Source organism: Orbicella faveolata, unplaced genomic scaffold (assembly GCF_042242905.1).
Source record: "Orbicella faveolata isolate gen_17 unplaced genomic scaffold, um_ofav_v1 contig_24, whole genome shotgun sequence".
Taxonomy (NCBI): domain Eukaryota; kingdom Metazoa; phylum Cnidaria; class Anthozoa; order Scleractinia; family Merulinidae; genus Orbicella; species Orbicella faveolata.
The window spans coordinates 16,370,635-16,394,208 of NW_028301552.1; the positions used below are offsets into that span (position 1 = coordinate 16,370,635).

At 38.6% G+C, this 23,574-nt stretch overlaps 1 long non-coding RNA gene and 1 pseudogene across 5 annotated transcripts; one reads left to right on the forward strand and one right to left on the reverse strand.

Moving 5' to 3' along the window:
- Nucleotides 1-4,143: 4,143 nt before the first annotated feature.
- LOC110051218 (uncharacterized) lies at nt 4,144-12,611 on the reverse strand (annotated as a pseudogene). Its single transcript, XR_016208069.1, has 5 exons — nt 12,432-12,611; nt 11,817-12,062; nt 6,157-6,362; nt 4,689-4,881; nt 4,144-4,427 (listed from the first exon to the last, which is right to left on the reverse strand). The product of XR_016208069.1 is annotated as an uncharacterized LOC110051218 (transcript).
- A 178-nt stretch (nt 12,612-12,789) lies between these two features.
- Nucleotides 12,790-21,813, forward strand: LOC149110638 (uncharacterized). Of its 4 annotated transcripts, XR_016207927.1 has the most exons (6): nt 12,791-13,918; nt 16,090-16,174; nt 16,564-16,687; nt 18,485-18,612; nt 19,053-19,272; nt 19,586-21,813. It is a non-coding gene; the product is annotated as an uncharacterized LOC149110638 (long non-coding RNA). The 4 variants fall into 4 exon arrangements; XR_016207928.1 differs by having other exon boundaries at nt 12,790-13,918; nt 16,090-16,687; nt 17,406-18,612; XR_016207930.1 differs by lacking the exon at nt 16,090-16,174 and having other exon boundaries at nt 13,117-13,918.
- Nucleotides 21,814-23,574: the final 1,761 nt, after the last annotated feature.

Genomic DNA, 23,574 nt, shown 5'->3' on the forward strand with positions numbered 1-23,574 from the left:
TCGGGGGATTTGAGAAACACTTTCCTGTACCCGAGAATATCACCCGTTAAGAGCCCGGAAAACCTTTCGGGCCCGAGACGTTTTCGAGTCTATCGAGAAACGTACGCCTGATCTCGTGGAGGTGACTCGCATGTGTTCTTGTTGCACGAGTACTGTCAGACCATTTTTCTACACTGTATGCCTCTTCACGAATCTTCCATTTGTGGCGCGGTCATAATCTCCAGTGAAAACAGAGTACTTTTTGCCATGATTAGGAACATTATTACATAGTCTAACTCCTAATTCACGTTCCATTGATTTTGACGAACCTTGTGATTTAGGCAGCAGACATGATGAGCTGGTTCCTTACATTTTGATCGACCACTTTTAGTGTAGTGAAGAACGTTTTTGGTTTCGGAGTCCATCATTGCTCCATGCCCTATCAGTGAATCATTGGCCCCCAAGTTTTAACCGTTGCATATCATGTGAAACGTACTCACCTGGTTCACGATGAAATGTAAACAGTGTCTTCTTTGCTTTCCTCGAAAACTTCAGAAAAATATTTCACTCTTCAGAAGTGCAGCAAGGGACATGGCGTGACAATATTCGTGTCCAGTGTTCCTCGTCATTTCAAACCGAAAGAAACGCAAGTTACATTTGGCGTTAACAATTAGCGCGAATTTTAATTTTTGGGCTACTTTTGTTTGAATATTTGATAATATATTATAATTGTTAACACAAAATATATTTTAAATAAGGAAAGCTCGGAAATTGAATAAAATTAGAACCTGATTGTATAATTATAACAACTCTCAAAGGACGCTAGAAGGGTTGGGGTCGTACAAAAACGTTTTGAAAAAACAAGAAAAAAAAAGGGGGGCCGCGGCCCCCTTGGCCCCTCCCCTAAATCCGCCTATGAGGACCGCGTTTTCGCTGACCGAAGAGTTTTCGCTGACCGCGCGAAAAACTGTGTTCAGCTACCTTATTGTTGGCAGCAAGCCTTTCAGGACAATGACTCGATGAATAGTAAAGGTGCCTGATGGATGGCAGATTTCAAATCGAGAGCTCTTTCGTGGATCGTGACCGTCTTAGTGTCTGCTTCGTAAAATGACTTCAACTTTGAGTTTCTTCAACAGTAGATGTTCTCTGTAACATATGCATGTAACTATAAGCAACTTTTTTACTTTCCGAAAAAAAAAAAAAAACTCGAAACGCAAAGAGAGCTGCCCATACATAATATAATTCTTTAAAGAGTTATTATGATAAGCACTTTAATGAATTAGCTTGTTTGGTTGGTATTGGGGTATATTGGTCTCGTTCTTTTTTTTTCAAGTTTATGGAAAAAAAGAACTAGTCTAAAATCTCCCCAATACGAACCTCACGCTAGCTCAATAACATATGTATTCAGAATCTTCGAATGCATCTTTTTCTTACACAATCTGTTTTTATCAGACTGCGCTCTTGTCTTTTTCAGTAACGAAATTTACGCGATTAAAGAAATGCTGACGACGATACGTAACGTATATTTTCTGTGCTCTAAATTTCCCTTTCATCGTGACTCCCACTGTCACGTTATATGGTCCAGCCGATACACGCATGCGCATGCAAAAGGCCCTCCTGCTACTAAATCGAGGTAAACGATGGTCGTTTTCTTCTATCACAGAACAAACTGTCGTTCGCCTGGTTGGTTTTAACTGAGGCTGTTGCTCGTTGCTGCTCCTTTAATCACTCTGACTCGGTCCTGGCGTACGTTTCTCAAAAAACCGAAAACTTCTCGGTCCCGAAAACCGTCCCGTAAACCTCCCGAAAACGACTTTCGGGTGTTTCTAAAAGCGCACGAAAATTTCAGGCCAGAGAAAATCACGGTAAGAACCTCGATAGCGAATATGCGAGAAAACGATGTCATTGAAAGATATAGACTCCCCCGAGAGAATTCGATGGTTGGTGGCGTTATTGGAGGACAACCTTGAGCGTGACACGGGTCGCAACTTTTCACTGAGCGTATAGACGCAGGTGCGGGTTGTTAATTAGTAAACAATATTTTGTAACATTCGGCACGGAGAGCCGACCTCTTCCGAATATGAAAAAAAAATTTTTGTATCCTTATCTTTAGCTACTTGTAGGGTTGGTGATATATTGTTTTTTCAATTCTCAAACCCAAACTTTCCTAGTTGATACAAAATTGTGATATCAATTTAAATTTGTTTGTGCTTAATTTTTGATTCAATGCCGGTGCAGTGAAATGTGTGATTCCTCTTATTCTAGGACACGATGAGAGGGTTTTACGAGCTAGCAGTCTTCCCAAAGGTGATTGGAGCCATCGATGGTACCTTGATACCTATCAGGACGCTGTTTAAAAACGAGCACCTTTATGTTTGCCACAATGGTTTTCTTGCAGTAAATGTAATGGAAACATGCAACGCCAGGATGTTGTTTACAAAAGTGGTTGCCAAGTGGCATGGATCTACCCATGACTCAGCTGTATTCGATGCCAGCATGTTGAATATTCATGCGCTTGGAATCCGGAAGTGGTGGAGAAGGTTGGCTTCTCGGGGACAGGGGCTATGCCCTAACACCAGTAATTATGACCCCTTTTCATCCTGTTAAGATGACATCTAATGCCGAAAGGAAGTATCAAAAGGCACACACAAAAACGAGGAATGTGATTGAAAGATCTCTCGGAGTCCTTAAACAAAGATTTAAATGCCTTGATTTTTTTGGTGGGGCAATGCAGTTTGCGACCCTAGTCGATGCTGCAAAATCATCCTTGCAACAGCCGTCCTACACAACATGTGTATCGTTGATAATACCCAGTTGCCAGAAACCGTGGGGTCCTTTGACGATGATGATCATGATCATGAGGAGGTCCATCATGAGCCACCAAGCACCAGTGGTGTTGTCACAGTGAGACAAAAACTGAGTTGTGATATATTTTTAGTGTGCACTACAATGAATATTATATACATAAGAAATGGCAGTATTATTTCAGACGAGCCTCTTTTTAAAGAAATAAACTGGTTGTTTGTTTCTCATTTTCTACAGACTACTTCATACACTATAATCTATCTATACAGCTCAAACTGTTTTTTGGCTGATTTTGTTATTTAGCCCTGCTAGACCACCAATTTCTGTATGTACATTTAATAATCTCCCTGCAACTGTAAATTATAAAGTGATCCACAGAATTGATCTTTTAATTGTTTCAGTACAAATATAAACAGTTCATTCCAAAATCAAACACTGTATGGAGACAGCTTTCAAGAAGCACTAATGTGATCCATATCTATTCTGTGGGGAAAAACAAAGTTAATCAAGACTTTTTTTTGTATCACTGTTTGCCTATTAAGTGATTAACTAAAATGCTTAAGGATGAAACTATCATTGAGGAATTAATTAAGTTTTATAAAGCCAAATATATATTGTATATATTATTTTTTGAAAAGGGGGTCAAAAAAAAAACTTTAAGGTAAAAAGCTGTTAAAATTATGAGTCTAAACGTTTTCGATCTGTTTGATCATCATCAGAAGTGTTCAGTTGAGTCCGCCAGGGACACTACATCCAATTTTACCAAAATGTACAATTTAATGTGAAAAAGATGGTGTATGTAAAAACGATCGTGCACCCATCGCGCTTTCCTTCTTTGAGAGATTCAGATTTTCTGATCCCCCGGCCTACAACTTATCAGAACAAATCGGTCATCTATCTGTAATTCAAAAAGGATTCAGCTGTTGTATGACAAAGGTATATTCCCCATAATTCAAGCAAGAAAAGTATTACAGTGTGAAGCCTCGATGACTCATTTTTCAAAATAAATCCTATTTGTAAAGATCAATACATCTGACCACCAAAACAGTTAAATAAAATAGCACATCACACGACTGAAGCTTTCCTACAAGCATATACACGTGAACCTATTTTTAAGGACAATTATACAGCAGTTTACAAAGTTGGCTGTTAAAAGGTTCAGACAAACAAGAACTCAGGGGCACCCAACGAGGAACATTTGTTATCAAGGCTGGTTCTTACTTTCCCAGATAGTTTCATTACTGTCTAATGGCTTCTAAGCAGGCTATACAAAATACACCATATCGTAACATAATTATTTACACGAAGCTTTCTAAAAGCAGAAAGTTTGACACAGCATTTAATTGAGTAAATCTAATTGTTTTCATGGAAGTCAACCCGGATTCTCAAGTGGCTAAGGCCGTCTGAACATATTTTTCACTGATTAATGATTCTTTGGGTGCCCTTGAAAAACTTCTCATAGATAAAGAATACTGAGCAGAGCATAAAACCAAACTGCGAAAGCCGCAGTTACTGGGAAACATCATTGACTTGCAACTGCTCTTTGATATCCTCTAGGAGATGCCACTGAGCATTTTCATCTGTCCACTGGTCGATGTAAACTGATGGCCTTTTCATGCTTAATCCAGCCAGCAATCCATTTTCTGAGATTGAGATAATGAGAAACAATGATTTTGCTGCCTTTTAAGTCAAATATCAAGTAATGCAAGAATTCATGGTTGTTGTTGGGTTCCATAACACATGCTTGCGACCAATACTTTGCCTCCTGTCAAAATAGTACAATTTCAAGGACATTCTTGTGACTATTTGCCTGTGCTTAATGCCAAATCGAAGAATTGGCAGTCAATACACAGTTTTCAGGGTGTATAGTGGTTGCCACACAATAAAACAAAAACCTTCTTTACCATTTCCACTGCCAATGTCAAGGATGAGATCCCCTTCCTCAGAAAATGTTGCAAGAAGTTGCTCGTACACTTCGTTTGACTGTTTGTCGGCTTCTTTATTCTGCACTAAAATCAGGTTGGTTGTGCACATACATACATACATACCTACATACATAAACTTTATTTGAGTGTCGGAGTATTTGGCTAAAGATAACTAATTGGGGACACTAACATAAATACAGATATAAAATATAAAATGCTAATATTATATAAAATATATAGGTAGTTAATAATTAAAAATATGTTTTATAGGTCTAATTAGTTAAAAAATAAGTTCAAGATTACTTAAATTGGTTGTATTATTATTATGTTGAGCAAGCATAGCAGCTGCATCTTCCATCCAACACATCTGTTAGGTTCATGGCCCGAACTGCTTTTTTAAATTCACGAAGGCTTGTTTTGTTGCGAAGGTCTTTGTCTACTTTTCTCCAGAGATAGGGTCCTAATTATCTTATGCTATGTTTACCATAGTTTACAGTGTTAAATCTAGGTATAGGAAAATCGCTACTACGCAAATCATAATTCTTAAATTGCTTGTAAAATATATCACAGATGTGTTTAGGTGCCAGTAAACTTTTAACCTTGTACATTAATATCAGTATGTCTTGTAGGCGTCTATTTACTAAACTAGGCAGCTTTGCCTTACTTAATAGTTCATCATAATCTGCCGTCTTGCTATTGTATACTGCACGTAGTGCCCGCTCTTGCACCCTTTCTAGTTTTCTAGTATCAGATGCTTTACAGAAATGCCACACTGTATGACAATACGTGAGGTTAGGTAGAATTGCCGCTTTGTATAGTTCGACTTGGACACATGTCTGTCCACCATTTTTCTCGCCACTGTCCAGCCCCCACAACGAATGAGCTGACAACCTCAGTCATGACAAGGTCTGAAATACAAAGTTATGCATCAATACAATGTAAACTCATTTTTAATATACAGTCGAACATAGATTATATGGACTTGTGGGGACTGAGCCGAATAGTCCAGATAATTGAGAATCAAGATAATTGAAAATATGAATATAAATGAGCCAAAAATAAAACTGAATGACTGAGCTAATGGAGTGTGAAATTTTGTTTAGCAACAATGAAAATGAAGCTATTTTTTTGTTACTGCAATAAATCTTACGTTTCGAAATCAACTATCAGCCTCTAAAGCAAAAATAGTTGCTGGTGAGTATCTTTCAGTGAACCAGTTACAGTATGGCACTTGGCAACTTTAACCCTTTAACCCCTAAGGAGTCTCCCTTTGATGAGTAAAAGCGTCTGGCATAAGCCAGAGTAAAATCTGTTAAGTCACTCTTAGGAGGGAAAAGGTGAAGGGAGATAGTTTTATAACACTTTAACTCCCAAGGGTCTCCCTTTGACGAGTAAAAGTGAGTTTAAGATGAATATTTTTCAATAATTGCATCATAATTCACATAACTTTTGCTCTTGACTCTCTTTTCATGTTTGTATCAACTATGAAGCCTTGCTGAGTCTTGGCAGCTCCAGATGTTGTCAGAGCTAATCTGCTACAAGGTCAGACGCTCTGACAGGACATATTATGATGACATTGAATACGGTCATCAGCCGCTTAAAATTTATGCTTATGACCATGTCGACAATGTCCCTAACTTCTTGAACTACATCCTAGCCGAAAGAAAGTCAGATTTAATTAATGACAACACAAAGTATTAAGGAACAATGAACATAAAGGTTTAGAAGAGATACATGTACACTGTACATACACCCTTACTGGGCAGAGGTATATGTCTGACATTGGTTGGGAGAACAATAAAACAAAGACAGCAGTACACTAAAAAAAACAATGTTCCTACAGTAGCTCCAAAAACCAGCAGAGGTGTAGGTTACCAGGATCTAATGAAAACTAAGGTTTAGTATAGTGTACACTGACTACATTGTCGAGGATAAGGTTGTTGTTATTCATCGTGGTAGATGCAATAATAAAGTGTATTCTCGTTTGTCTCACGATGTAGTCACTTGAGATGTAGATCGCGACGTTTCGACTGCTTACTGCTAGTCTTCTTCAGGCGATAAGGTCGACTGATTGCACGGTATCATTTATATCACAAAGGTCGGCTGTGATTGGTGCATTTCGATCCTCCTATTGTTCCATTGTTCCGGCGAGTAGCTGTTCCCTCAGTGGTCCGCTGTTGTACCGTTCTGTTGTTGTGTTTCTTGATCGTGGGTATCCATGCTTCAGGAATTTCAATTCCACTATCGCTGTTGATGTTGTTAGGGTGAAGTCTTATGTGAATAGCTTCCTTGACCCTACGTGTGTACCAGTGAGGATCTCGATCAATAAACTTGACCTCATTCCAGATAGGATAGTGGCCGGTCTCGTGGGTGTGTTCAGAAACGGCGGAGGTCTGGGTACGGGCGAGTCGTATATCCCTGTCGTGTTCTTTGATCCTCTCCTGCATAGATCTCCCTGTTTCCCCGATGTAGACTTTGCCGCACTCACAGGGAATCCTGTAGACAACACCATCTTGTTTAGCCGGGTTGACGGTGTCCTTTGGTCTCACTAAGTGTGACCGGAGTGTCGTGTCGGACTTAAAGACGGTGCGAATGCCTTGTTGTTCTAGGCAGCGGCGGAGAGACTCCGAAACTCCTTGGACATAAGGTAAAACGGCGGTGGATTTAAATTCCGCGACAGGCTCTCTTCTTGGGGTTGTTCGTGCCTTTGTGATCTTCTGTACAAAAGAGGAGGGATATCCGTTAGAAACAAGTACAGATGACAGATGTTTCTTCTCTCCAGCGATTACTGATGGTTTGGTGACGAGACGTTTAGCCCGGTCGAACAGACACTTCACAATACCGCGCTTTACTGACTGAGGGTGGTGTGAATCATACGCTAGGTACTAATCAGCATGTGTTGGTTTCCTGTAGACACTGGTGGTAAGGCGGCCATCAGGTTCTCTGTAAACTGACGTGTCGAGAAAGGCGATCTTGTTGTTGTTCTCGATCTCCATGGTGAAACGGATTGATGGTTGTTGACTGTTCAGGTGTTGCAGGAAGACGTCAACTCTAGCCCGATCCAGGATGGTGAAAGTATCATCTACGTAGCGTTTACAGATCTTAGGCTTGCAAGGTGCGGACTCTATTGCTTGTTCTTCAAATATCTCCATGTAGAGATTAGCAATAACCGCGGATACAGGGCTCCCCATGGCTGTGCCGTCTCGTTGTTCGTAAATCGATCCGTGTCATGGAATGTTTAATTACATCCCATAGGAACAGCTTGTTTAGAGTCATATTTATTCCGTAACACTCGATTGTGTGATTTGTATTCTTTCATTACGTAACCAGTTCTGTTCAATACTTTTGTAATTAGTCCTTAACCAATAGTTTTCTTTTCCTTTCTTTGATTGTAACACCTTGCGTTTGCATATTTAGGGTTTTTTGGGGTGATACGTGTTGAGAGGTTTTTCTGTGTGTAGAAGAAGCAGGTTGAAGTGTAGTTACGAGCGAGGCTAGAAAGTGGCAGGAACACGTCCGGAAGCACATTTTCATTACTGAGAAGCCATCAGTAAACCATTCCTAAATTCACGACAAAGAGCCATTTGCCGGGGAACGTGAGTGCTAAATAGCTGGTCGAAGCAATCGAAGGACAAGCGTAAAGTTCTTGTCGAAGCAATCGAAGGACAAGCGTAAAGTTCTGTCGAAGTCGGCCGTTGTAAACCGGACAGCTGGAGTAAATCGGAGAAGTCAAGTTGAAATATACCGGACTGAGTGAAGACGTAATCGGAAGAAGTAAGTTGAAAGGTGGGAGTAATAAACGGGAGTTTGAATTGGTTCGTTGTGTGTGTCATGTGTTGGTGGAACGTTGTTGGGGTCAAGTTCATGGACAAGGACTTCAAACGCAAGGTGAACTGAACTGAACTACGGAAACGCCTATTTTTTTTTTAAGGAATATTCTTGTAAATAGATTAAGTGTACTGAAGTATTTAGCTTGTTTATTATATTCTTGTAAATAAATTAAGGTTAATTATTTAGCTTATTGTATTATTGTTAGTTACCCTATTTAAAGTATAATGTTATTTTAGTGTAATTGTTATAATAAATGCTGGTAGACTTAGGAAGTTGTTGCGTGTTCAGGATTACGCTGGCGCGTCCTTTGTCGGCCGGAAGGACCATGATGAAGTTGTCCTCTTTTAAGCTTTTAAGAGCCTCCTGCTGTTCCTTCGTGATGTTGGGCGTGGGTGGTTGTGCCTGTTGAAGGATGGTGTTGACGGATCTCCTGACTGTGTCTGCTCGCTCCGCATCTAGTGGCCTGACTGCTGACTCAATCTTGGCGATGATCTCGGTGGCTGGGACGCTCGTAGGAGTCACGGCGAAATTTAGACCTTTCTTCAGTAAGGACACCTCAGCTTCGTTGAGGGTCCTGGATGACAAGTTGATAACCCACTTTGTTTTGTCAACAAAAGTTGTAGGAGAAACAGAAGACTGTTTCTCTCGCAAAAGTTTCTCAAACTTGCGCTGTTGACGGTCTTTGGTGGTATTAAAGACTCGCTGGGTAGTGGATTTAACCTTCTCTCCTACAACTTTTGTAGCGTATGATTCACACCACCCTCAGTCAGTAAAGCGCGGTATTGTGAAGTGTCTGTTCGACCGGGCTAAACGTCTCGTCACCAAACCATCAGTAATCGCTGGAGAGAAGAAACATCTGTCATCTGTACTTGTTTCTAACGGATATCCCTCCTCTTTTGTACAGAAGATCACAAAGGCACGAACAACCCCAAGAAGAGAGCCTGTCGCGGAATTTAAATCCACCGCCGTTTTACCTTATGTCCAAGGAGTTTCGGAGTCTCTCCGCCGCTGCCTAGAACAACAAGGCATTCGCACCGTCTTTAAGTCCGACACGACACTCCGGTCACACTTAGTGAGACCAAAGGACACCGTCAACCCGGCTAAACAAGATGGTGTTGTCTACAGGATTCCCTGTGAGTGCGGCAAAGTCTACATCGGGGAAACAGGGAGATCTATGCAGGAGAGGATCAAAGAACACGACAGGGATATACGACTCGCCCGTACCCAGACCTCCGCCGTTTCTGAACACACCCACGAGACCGGCCACTATCCTATCTGGAATGAGGTCAAGTTTATTGATCGAGATCCTCACTGGTACACACGTAGGGTCAAGGAAGCTATTCACATAAGACTTCACCCTAACAACATCAACAGCGATAGTGGAATTGAAATTCCTGAAGCATGGATACCCACGATCAAGAAACACAACAACAGGAGAACGGTACAACAGCGGACCACTGAGGGAACAGCTACTCGCCGGAACAATGGAACAATAGGAGGATCGAAATGCACCAATCACAGCCGACCTTTGTGATATAAATGATACCGTGCAATCAGTCGACCTTATCGCCTGAAGAAGACTAGCAGTAAGCAGTCGAAACGTCGCGATCTACATCTCAAGTGACTACATCGTGAGACAAACGAGAATACACTTTATTACTGACTACATTGTAGTTTGCCTTCTAATCATACTTTTATTAGCATTGTACCACATTCATACATGTGGATGAGTTGGCTGCTGCCATCCCACATACCTTAATGCCTATAGCATTATCTGTGTTAAGTAATAAATATCCCCCCCCCCCCAAAAAAGCAACAACAACAAAATTAGCAACAGTAAGTTGCTACACACAATTTGATCACAAGGGCCAGTATCACATATCTTTCCATTCTGACCATTCATAGTGCATGTTAGTGCTGTACAATAAGCAAGACTTCAGATTTTTTGGCAAGTATTATTATTATTATTATTATTATTATTATTATTATTATTAAAGGGGTCATCTGTTTGGCTGACGGTACTACCCCTTCGTGAAATGGGTTTCAATCTAAATAAGAGAGAGTTCCGCGATGCAATCAAACTGCGCTACGATTGGCCGGTTGATGATATCCCCTCCACCTGTGTATGCGGTGATGCTTTTACAGTGAACCACGCAATGATATGCAAGAGAGGTAGGTTCGTTACCCAACGTCAAAATGAGCTGAGGGACTTAGAAGCCGAACTCCTGAATATGGTTTGTACCGATGTTGAGATTGAGCCTGTCCTGCAAGACATCTCGGGTGAACAGCTGGGAAGAGGTTCTAATCGAGCTCCAGATGCGAGATTAGATATTCATGCGCGCGGGTTCTGGGAGAACCAACGATCAGCATTCTTTGACGTGAGGGTTTGTCACCCTAATGCTGATTCGTATAGGGACCTAGAGCTCCAACAGATATACCGCAATCATGAGAACGAGAAGAAGCGCCTTTACGCGAGGAGGGTTTTGGATATCGAACAAGGAACTTTTACACCCCTTATTTTTACGTCAACAGGCGGCATGGGAAACGAGTGCTTGCAATACCATTCCAGACTGGCGCAGCTGATTTCCATGAAGAAAGGAGAACATTATGCTAAAACAATCTTCTGGATAAGAGCAAGGACATCCTTCGCTTTACTAAGATCCGCACTAATCTGCCTAAGAGGTTCAAGAGCTAGAAGGAAAGCCTTTTGTGACTTATTGATATCGACGTTGAAACCCAGGAGGGAGCCATTATGTAAACACTGCTGAAATAGGTTTTAATAGTTTATTTCTTTTATTTACTTTTACCTTGTAATATACCGATATTGACGTTGAAACCCAGGAGGTAGCCATTATGTAAACTTTGTTGAAATAGGTTTTAATAGTTTATTTCTTTTACTTACTTTTACCTTGTATATACCAATTTGTATGGAATATGTTAATTTATGTTATGATGATGATAGTAGTATTAGTATTAGTTGTAGTAACCATGATATCATGATTAGATACGGAAACATGTTTTACAGGTTTAACAGACATCAAATTGTTGAAATATTATAGCATTTTGTAAAGCTTAGCTCTAGTTTTTGTCACAATAAACACTCCTCTTTTTAAAAAAAAACATTATTATTATTATTATTATTATTATTATTATCATTACAGCCATGTACTTGCCAGAAAATCGGAAGTCTTGCTGATTATTATTCTTATTACTATCATCACTATTATTACAGGTAAGTTACATGTATTGATACTGTAACAGTAATTGAATTTTAACAGTTATGCTTTATCCACTGAGCTCCGAATTGTATCCAGTATGCCCAATTGACAAGAATGCTCCATTGTCAAGGCAGGAAGATGATGCTTCCATATCGGCATACCTTGAAAAGACAACATGGCCTTTGGTAACACCATCAGATCCAGTGATGACTGTGCCATCGACTTGCCCTTCTCTAGTATGTTCTGTTTTGTTTTGAAGGTGTTTCAGAAACATCTTGAAGTCATGTAACTTTTCAAAGTCACCCTGTAAAAACAATAGAATTTCAAGTCTTCGATTGTATGCTTCAAACAATTATTAGACTTGCAAAACTAAGGATACTTTATGATCAAAGGGTACTTTGCTGGCTTTATTCAGACCTTCTGCATCCATCAAGTTGCAATTGAGTGCAAAATAAAATTTAACAAACTTTCCCAGTCTCGGCCAATCAGAATAGAGTAATTTTTTCAGGGTAATAATTAACAATTATTCACTAAAGTGGAGGTGGATAGTGGAGGATATTTTCCTGAGTGGAGAAGCAGCGAGGTTACTATCCTCCACTGCGTGAGACACTGAGGTGAATAACAGAAACTATTATTTTGTTTTAAACGTAAAATGATGCAACATGAGCTTTACCCTAAACCGTAGAAGACTCTCTGAAAAAACACTGTCATCAAAGTTTGTTCTGGCCTCTTCCCAGCTCTTCAATTGAAAATTCACAATTGCCCCCTGCACTTGCGAAAGTGCTCTGACTTTGTTGACCTCCTGCTTGAGCTCTTTCAAACTGATTTCCTTCCCTTTTATCTGAAAGATAAGGCACCGAGTCACAGAAACTTCGGTTGCTTAAACTTTTCATTCTAGATGATTAAAATGAATAAAATGTTTTATTTAAAATATCAACGTACTACAGAATGTGGTATTTGCCTTAACACTGAGCAAGGGATGCTGCTACCTCCAGCACAAGATGTATTACCTGCTGCTATTTAGGTGATTAAATTATGTACAGGATGACTGCTTGGAGAACATTGAGGTGGGAAAGTTTGTGGTAGTCCACCTGGTCAATTACGATAAAGTGCCGGTAGTTGGAAATGTTCTTGAAGTGAATGAAGAATATGGTCAAGATCCACTACTAGAAAGGATCTTTTAAGGGGAAGTGGAGTCCACCCAGAGGGCGGACTCCATGGGTTGATGAGCTCCCCAAAACTTGTATCATATTATGTTCATTTTCCTTAACTGAGGACAGCAAACTATTGCCGTCTACCAGGAAACATCTCCAAGGTGAGTACGCCAAATTAAAAGAGAAATAATAGCGGAGCTCCGGCGGAGCCCCATACCCATATAGGGAAGAAAAGGAAACCCATGAATTGATTTTCTCATAGTTATCATGGCTAGCGGTATTGCTCGTGGGCGCGTACGCACGACGGCGACGACGACGACGACGACGACGACGGAGTCGCGCAAGATGGCGGCCATACTCCAGCTAATAGGTTGACAGAGACATGCACCCTCAGTTGGTAGCGGGTGAATGCCATTTTTCTTGGCGGGATTTTTAAAGAAAAACGATAGCGGAGGTTGATTTAATATTTTTAAGACAGGGTTGCGCTGAAGCAAAAGACACAAAGTAAGAATTAACAGGCAAAGAAGTAGCGAAGAAGATCGCGAAAAAGACTGAGCGGGCCAGCGCTGGGGAAGGAGGCGAAACAGTACTGAACAATGCCGTGAATTATAGCTAGTCAAGGGCTAGAGAAAGGAGGTGAAATAATACCGAACAATGCCGTGAACCAAAGCTAACGAGGGCTATAGAAAGGAGGCGAAAGTACCCGACAAATTGATTCAAAAGACTGCCGAATTCCCGATGGCCAAGTTCAAAATTCGCGCGAACGTGATGCTGTGCAGCCGTGCAAGAAAATTCAAAAGTCACCTGATTTGGTCAGGTGATGAACATTAGAGAAATCAAACGTACCCGAGTGTTTTAGAGAAATTGCAAAACAGTAAACGTAGCGGAAAGAAGTGGTTGATTCGTTGATGTATCGAAAATATAACTTCAGTTTAGTCTTCACAACTTTTGCTGCAAGTTTCTGCCTGGAAGATTTACACTGGCCGAACTGAATTGCCAACTTGCGGTAAGTGACTTTTGTTGTTGCGTTTGGTATGAAAATTAACAAGTTTCCTCGGCGATATAAGCTTATTTTCAATTGGAATCCATTAAAAGTCTTCCTTATTTGAAGCCATGCTGTAAGAGATTTTGAAAATTGCATCGTTTTAATTTCGCTCGTCTCTAAACAATAACACGTGGGTCGCTTTGGAGGTTGCTGTAAGTTGTAAACAAATTATGTTTTCTATCGATTTTCGTCGTCAATTTAAGCTTATAACCTCACATCTAAAAATAAGCTTAACCAAAATCGTACTTGTAAACACGGCCGGGCGAGTTTTGAAGTTTTCTCTGATTTAGTTAGCACTGCCGCTTCGTAGACTGCTAAAATTTGTTCTTCTGTTGTTGAAAACTGAACCAAGAAAGGTCTACAAACCATTTTAAGCCGAAGCGAACAGGATTTGCTAAATTTACTTTTGTTCCTATGTGAATATTTGCATATTGTGATTACAAAGTATGGAGATTTCCTCGTTTTGTTAGTTCAATTTATTCGGTTTGGCGAAATGCTTTTGTGAATTCCGAGGTTAAATTGGTTGAAGACTGGTAAAGCTACTGCCAATAAAATGACTGCATAGCTAAATTAAGCCGTCGGCAAAAATACAGACTCTGAGTAATATTCAAATTTAAGCGTGAATAATTTTTCAACTTTAACACCGCAAGCTTAAACGAATTTTCTTTATCCTCTCTTTTATTCGGTCACCGTTCATTGAAAAGGGATTTGCTGTTGATACTCGAGCTCAGATGTAGTGATATGCATCTTGTGTTTATAATGTAGATTTCCTCGTTTTATTTTGTTGTCTGTCCAATTAGTTCGGTTTGGTGAAATGCTTTTATAGTCCAAAATGTCGAGTAGACGATTATGCATGGCAATCCTGTCTACAAATAAAGCTCTGCTTTGATTTTGATTGGTTATTTCATGTTATTTGTGCCATTGCTTTTGGTTGGGGGTACATGGACCGTATTTTGTTAATAAGAGGTTATTCCCCAATGCGGTATTTACACTTAATATGGAAATGTTCCAAAAAAGTGAGATAGTACTAATTGACTTGGTAGATTGAACATTGTAATAGAAGTTCTTGCCCTGACCATTTCTCAGTAATAAGAATAACTTTTACATACATATATACACAATTTAGTTGGAGAGAGCGCTCTCCTATCTCCTCTCTCTCTCTCTTTGCTCTCTTCTTCACTCTAATTTTTTATTTACTAACTTATTAAATGAATGTCACTGACTGTTTTCTTTGTTGTGCATGCATACTTTTTTGCTGGTCGAAGAAAGTTTCAGTTTCTTCCTGGCTGTACAGTTTCCTTTCTCCTGTCCTGTACCAATTTGTTTGCGATATAACTTCGTGAATTCTCTATTCTCCTTAAATTTTATCTCATCAGGTTGACAGAATGCACTCTCAGAGTGTTCCATCATTGTCTTCAGTCGCTACAATTTTCCGGAAAAAAGCAATAGTTTTCTTAATTTCCTTTTACTTTGTGTTTAAGGACTTTTTAGCATGCCTGTAATTGGCCCATGGGCATTACGGGAGAATAATTTTCAAGTAAAGAATTACATTCGTTTTAGTGTTGAGTATTTTAAATTGTTATGAATTAGGCATTTCTTTTTATTTTTTATATTTTTTATTTTAGTCGCACGCAATGTTTTATGGTTTTACCGAGGTATACCATGTAAATGTAAATAATGCACTGGAATTGGTGAATCACAGTCTGCATTATATCGGCTTTAAACACAAACCACATATTATAAATGACTTGTATGTAAATGATATATTTATTACAGAGAACTGGACAGGGCAAGAACTTCTCCTTCTTTTGTGAATTTATATATTAATTCCTCTCAGTGCTGTCAAAATGTCTCAGGAACCTTCATTTCTGATAATCTATTATTTTCCACCATACCTACAGCACAGAAGCTCACCAAATCCTAACTGATAACTAACATGTGTGTATCTCTAGCCTTTGCTGTGTGCTACATGTATATTCTGTTATCCTGCCTTAACTGCTAGGAAAAATTTTGGCAGAGCTGTTTCAACAGTTTCACTTAAATTGATTTCCAGTAACAACGCTACATGTAGCAGTGTTATTGAGTGTGAACTTTATGGAGGATTTTAAATTTTTATTTTTTTATGATTACAGACGACAACAAAATATACATGTGTATACATAACCTGATGTTGGTGTTGGTTACAAACCGTAGTTCATAATAGTCATCCTATTACAGGTAAGGGGGAAAAGTTCAGAGAGTTTAGAACATTTCTTCCCCCAGCACAGCTTCTGTCTATAGGTGCAATAATTGAGAGGTTATATATATGTACGAAGAGTAATGTAAAGTTACTGTATAAACTTAGCATTAAAATCTGACATTTGAACGCCTCCTTTGCTAAAATTAGTCATGATTTAATTGTTATCACTCCCTGTGAATTCATAGAGATTCCAAAGGCAAATTATAACCTAATGTGGAAGTCCTGTCTTCAAGTGAGGGAAAATGACACAAAAGAGTTACAATGAAAGTAAAGAGAATTGTGAATGTTGATATGGTGTACATTATACATCATGTAAAGGTATTTGGTGAGTGCCAAAGGCATAACATTTCATGTATTGCTTTTTCAGGACAAATTATATAACAGTGACGTTTTAAAAGGTGTGATCAGAAAAATAATGAGTACATTGTCCAGGCAGCATCAGTTTATGGACAGCATATGCAGACAGTAAGAGGAACTGTAAGCACTACCATGTAAGTTAGTTTTATGCTTATGACTTCTTGTTCTTGAATTTTGTGTCATTTCATCACAAGAATAGGTAACGAAAGATGCAATAGTTGTTGCAATATATTTTTGAAGGAAAACCTATAAGTCTGCCTATGCTGGATAACAGCCATGTGTAAACTGAATGTGAAGCAAACAATATGTTAAATATGGGGCAACCCTAAAACCCAGAAACCGGAATCCGGAATCTGGAACCAAAAACCGGAATCCAGAAACTGGAAACCGGAATCTGCAAATCAAAGAAAATAAGTTCTTCAAATACGCGAAAATTGTTTTGCTTAGCTTTTCGACTGTAAAAAGTAAGCTGCCAAGTAAAAAGGACCTCAAACTTAACCTTTTTTGAAACAAAAATTCCCGTCTGTTGAAATTGTGCAACCGTTATTTTAGTGAAGGCTATGATTATGAGAATCACAGTAAAGTGCGTCTTAATTTTATTCGAAGCACCTCAAGAGTGTCTAAAATAAGCTTGCTGGTAATTGCCATTTTGTTTAATAAGTGATCTTCAATTTACCAGAAGTATAAATTTATCCTTTATGTCTAGTACATACTGAACAAGATAGAGAATGTCATAGAGAACAGGATATCCATCAGTGGCAGCCCCCTGTACATTGACGGTCATGCCCCCCAATTTCGAAGTCCAAGGGCTAACCCGTCTGGTCTAAATATGAAATTTGATTTTTCCAACAGATACGAGACCAATTCCAGATTAACACAATTTCCACACTGATACTGTGACAAATCAGCATTTCATATTCTTGGCAGCCATCATATTAAAACAATTTGTAGAAATGTTGCACACTTACTTCCGTCTGCTTCTCACTTGCTGACAGATCAGACCACATGCTGTTCAAAGATGCTAAAAGACTGCCAGAAACTCACTGCAATAGCCTATAATAGCTTGTTGTTAATGTGCTGCTCACCGGTCTTCTCAGAGCAATTTGATCTAGACAAGAACCAGGCTCTCACCAGGGCCAGCTTGAACAAAAGATGGGTAACTTAGCCTATGAGCAGGCTCTCGTGTTTGGGCTGGGGGTGTGAGTGGCAAAGCCACATGAAGGCTCTTGGTGACATGCCAATGCAGAAAAACACTTATAGACACCTATTTAGCCTGCTCAGACAATAGAGACAGATACTAGAGTCTGCTCGCAGGCTATGAGTAACTCTATCCACCCAAAAAATCAGTAACCCTGACTGGATAGTGATGTACTGAATGAATAGCTTTATGCAGCTTTTGAACAACGGGGCCAGATATATAGCTAAGGGTTGTTCAGAACTAGTCAATAATTTTTTAGCAATTACAGTCTGTGGCTGAAGTAAAGCCAAGAAAATAAATAACAACAAAATGATTTTTGCTCATATTTATTTATTAGACATTGCTGAAGTGAATTATTTCTATCATCATTCATAATATCTGGATTCCAGCTTCTGGTTTTTGGTTCCGGATTCTGGATTCCAGATTCTGCATTCCGGATTTCGGTTTCCAAATTCAGTGTTTTAGGGTTGCCCCAGATGATGTATGTGCATATGTTAATCTTGAATAATCTGAAATTTCAGAGAGTTTAAAAATATCATATCATATCTGTGATGGTTCTGAGGTGGAGGGCTGTTACATGTACATGTAAATGTCTCATGCACGATTTTTCACTCATTATGATTCAGGTGCAAATAGTTTCTGTATCTGTTGATGTGCAACAATCTACACCAATATTTCAACCTAATAATGTACAGTGTATATTAATTAACCAAATTATGCTGTTTGTTTTTAGTTGGCCAGTGCTACTACATAGTAATGTGATGTTGAAGTGCGCAAATTTACAAACATGCTCAGTGTCAACTTGTCAAATACATGTATATGAACTGGCCAGACAGTGTAGATTACAAAATTCTCTGAAAGGTAAGATGTTTCTTAAACATTATTTTGTAATTAATGATTTCTCAGACATTGTTTTCTTCAAGAAAAGATTCATACCCCACATGGAGGTTTTTTCTCTATTAGAGCTCTTGATTCCTGATACTTTAATTTGGAATTTCTAAAGACTGGCCGTGAATGGGTGTTGGGTGTGAATATCTTCTGGAACTGCACATTCATTCATTGAGTAAGCAAGAACATCAGTATTTATCCTGACAAACTCTGATTTTCTTCTGGAAGCTGAACTCATATACAGTTGTACAGTTATATGTACAACCAAACAGCCTGGATGACCCTGTGATTGGGACTGTGCACATTGTTGTAACCCTCAATGTTCCAGTTGCTTGTTTGAAGCAAATTGCATTTGCTCTTGAAAGCAAGTGGCGAAGTTCATAACAGTTATGTAAGTTTGCTTTGTATCTCAGGGCAGAGCCTGCCACAGTGAAAGTTGGAGTACCAACCCCTAGCATTTGATTCACTACTAACACTCAGTAAACAGCTAACAATGAAGTACACTGTATATCAAAGAAAGGAATTACATGCCTGTTCCTGTCAGTCAATATATGAACAGGTTACAGATGGGGAGCCTGTATTAAAACATCAAAGATTTTCAAAGCAACCATGGCCTGGTGAGATATTTCTGAGGTAATATAAATTTAAGGTCCTTATGATTGCTTATAGGCTTTGATTTTTATTGTAAACAATATCTTACTGAGTGTATTTTTCTTGTGTGCTAATTGTTGGAGAACACAGAGGTCACTGTTATGACAGAGATATTAATTTGTGAAAAGTTCTATAAACAAATGCATCTGGGAACAAATTAATTTATCATGGATGCAGCTTCTGAGAGATCCCCAATATTAATGGAACATACACTGTTCATACAGTACATGTAAAAGAGTTAAGTAATTCATTACTTATGATTGTAATGCTTTGTTTGGTTTCTCTGTATTTACAGACAACTTGATGGGATTATAAATTCTGCACCAAGTTCATTGAATAAACTGACTTGGAGGTTCAGTTCTGCAACCCATCCTGTTTGTAGTAATATCATAGCTGCAACATTGTGACAGATACACTGCATTACATTATTAAGAAACACATATTAACTAATTATTTTTAAGTGCCTGTTAATTTAATCAGTTTTTCTTAGAGATAATTTACTCGTGGTTTATTTAAATAATTGGCTTTTTGGCTTTAAAATGATATTTATTGAGCTTTTAAATCAATTTTGTGATAATCTGCATTGGACATGGCATAAATTGATATTTTGCCAACACGAAATGGAGAACTGGGTCTTAAGCAAAGTTGCAGGATTAGCATTTTTGTAGAAAGAAAAGGTTGAGAAATTTGTGACATTCTACAGACAGCCTTGCCATTCGCAATGTCCGATAAGGTTAATTTGTTCCATTCTGTTGTAGGAATAGTGTTCTCTAATTTATAAATTATTTCAATCTGTTGTTTAAACGATTGTCTTATAACCCCATGTCTGGCTTTGGTGCATGTAGGATATTGATGTATTTTTTATCCATTTTGCTGTAAATTATCTTAATTGATGTGTCAATCAAAACATATCTTGGATATGCTGGGCTCTTCTGACAAATGTACCTATGCCTCATAACCTTTGAGTGCATTTGGTTGTGTAGTGCAGACAAAATACATGTACATAATATAACTTCCTCTTAGCTCACTGATAATTCTTGGTATAATTTAATCATAGCAAAATTAATCAATGGAACCAAATCGCAGCTCTTGTAGTCCACAATGCCAGTCGAGAAAAAGAACAAATCACATTGAAATTGAACAATAAAATTATTATTAGAAGCCTATGCAAGTATTCATGATCAGCAAAAAAAAAAATATCGTAATTACCATTCATGCGAGGGTGATTTTGCTTATTGCAAACCCCTCCAGCAGGAGGAGACTCCATACAATAGTGAAGATGGCTAAATGTATCTTTGGGGACAAGTTAGAAAACAAAACTTTCCAACTTTTCACATATGTATACTGTTTTGGTATTTTTGTGAGATTTCATTTGGTAGAGATTCAGGGACTGAGTACATTGTAACCACTGCATTTCAATCAGTCCCCGCAACAAAACATAGGCACGCAAGACGTGCAAGAGTTATTTTTTGGGGTGAAGTGTCGGAGATAGGAGCATTCATGGAGCTGTTTGTAGCAATGATTTGGTTAATTTGACAAGTTTTTTCGGTTGCCATGTACAGCAAGAAAGAAACTGGGAATTTATGATGTACATACGATGTTACGTCGGTCATGGTAAGATAGCTAAATAGTAAGCCATAAAGTGTTTGACTGAAAAAACTACAGTAATCTGACATGTCTCCAGATTAATGTAGATACCATCTTATTTTCTAACAGGTAATTTGATTCGTTCTTTGATACAACCCGCACTGTGATTGGTACGACAAGCGCACATGCATAACTCCCTCACTCACCAATCACATAGCCCTTCCAACCCCCAAGAAGAATTTTTGCTCAAAAATACTCGAGTTAATTAAGAGACTTTTTCGCGTTTTATACGAGTCGTAAGTTTACCCTTTTTACACAACACAACACAACTTCACCGAAAAGAGAAAGAAAGAGAAAAAAACCCTCCCTGACACGTTGAAAGTCTAATTTAATTAAATTGCACTTCAACTTGGTGCCACGCAGTCTTCAAACTTTTTACCTTTAAAAATATCCGACTGAAAAGAATGTCATAAAATGTCCATCAAATAAAAATATTGAACTGCTACTGCAGAGACGTAAAAACACTCTAGAAATGAAAGCTTCTTTTTTGTTTAACATCCTGGGAACAATAGCCGATAACTTGTAAGCTCTAATTGAATTTACTCCCATATGAAAAACAAAAGTGTCGAGTTACCATTTGTAACTAAAAATAGCAAACATCTCGTGGGAACAAGTGGTGACGATTCGTCAGCTCTAATTGAATTTACTACCTTGTGAAAAACAAGAGTGTCAAATTACCCATTGTAACTAAAAAATAAAAATATCTCGTTATATTTGCATGCAATAAGAACAAAACAATCGTTACCTGCACTTACTATTGTAAACGTTAGACCTGCTTCAAATCTAAATAGTCTCGTCTCCTCTAAAACATGTCCTAAGAACTAGAACTGACGATTCGTGACCTCTAATTGAATTAACTCCTTGTGAAAAACAAAAGTATCAAGTTACTCTTTGTAATTAAAAATAAAAATATCGTGCCATTTGCCTACTACTCATGAACTGCTTCAAAACTCAAGACTCATCTCGTTCATAACTAGCCACCATTACACTAAAAATTATGCACTCTAAAACAACCCAATGTACGTATGTAACTGTCACACTCCCCTCCAAACCGGACTAAAAATCACAAACCGGCAACATACACTCACTCTTTATTTTTCAATTACCAAAGTCCTTGTGTTTATACATACCTTGTGTTTCTCACGTACCATTTACCTTTACAACAAGAAATTTGATTGGCTGTTCATAGTAGATCCAATCTGATTGGTGTGACATACATACATCACTCACTCACTCACGCACTCACTCACTCGCTCACTCACTCACTCACTCACTCACTCACTCACTCACTCACTCACTAACTCACCCATTGACCCGCCCATAACATACCCGACGCGCCGACTAAGAGGTATTTTTTTTACAAAAAAATAACTCAAAAAATGTGTAAACGTCTTTTGTGTGGGAGTCCCCATGTTAACTAAGGAAGAATATAATGATTAATGACAATGCCTTGTCTTTCTGAATAAGGTAGGAAAGAACAAGAAATGCCACCAAAAAGCACAGAAGACAGTTCTGTTATGTGATCAAGATTTTTGGTAGCTTCCCAGAAATCCTTGAAATCGTGGCTCTATATTTCATAATCACACCATCTTACACCTCGATCTGCTGATGTAATACTAGTTCCGGCTGAAACTATTAAATCATTCGCAATTTACCTCATACATGTTGGATTATTTTCATTAGTAACAACATTCCGAAAAATAACTGAGGAGCTGCGCTTTTAGGCTGGCCTAAATCTATATATTACAATTGCTTGTAACATTAGAAGAACACTACAGTACATTACAAAACAATTTTACCCACACTCTTTTCCTTTGAGCATGGTTAAACTGGTTGTGTAACTGAAGTGTCAGTGAACTGATATCCCACTCAAAATGTTAGATCGAAGATTTAAAAACGTGCTAGGCAAAGCTTAAGTCCATGGCCTCTGCTATTTGACAACAGGTTTTTGGAGGATTCTGTGTACATTTATGTAGAGTACATTGACCCACTGGAAAGTATCAACTACAAATTTAAATGTACATGCAAATTGCAGTCTTTAATTGTCATCCATGTAATGTACTGTAGTGTTATTGAACGCACTTTTTGTTTTATAACAGTGAGGTGCCTTGTTTCCATGTTAAATAGAAATTGTTAGAAATTTTTCCTTCACATAAGGTGGGCTAATTCTGACAGAGAAAGTGGAGTCTGCATTGATGCCTACAGTTGTGCAGTTTGAGTAATCTTACTGTTTTGGTATAATCTGAGTGTATGGAATCTGTTAAGAAAATTATGCTATATTTGTATAGAATTTCTAACTGAATATTGTTATCGAGAGAAAATATTTTGATTAGACGTTGTTCAGGCAGGCAGCAAGATCGAAACCCTGTCTTCAATGATATGATTTAATGTGGTTACATTGGATGTAACACTGGCTTTGCAGGGGATCAGAAATTCTGAATCTTCTCTTGTGTTCTTTGGGGGATCAGAAATTTTGAACCCTTTCTAGTGTTCTTAGGGGGATCAGAAATTCTGAACCCTTTCTAGTGTTCTTTGGGGGATCAGAAATTCTGAACCCTTTCTAGTGTTCTTTGGGGGTTCAGAAATTCTGAACCCTTGGTAGTGTTCTTTGGGCGTTTAGAAATTCTGAACCCTTTC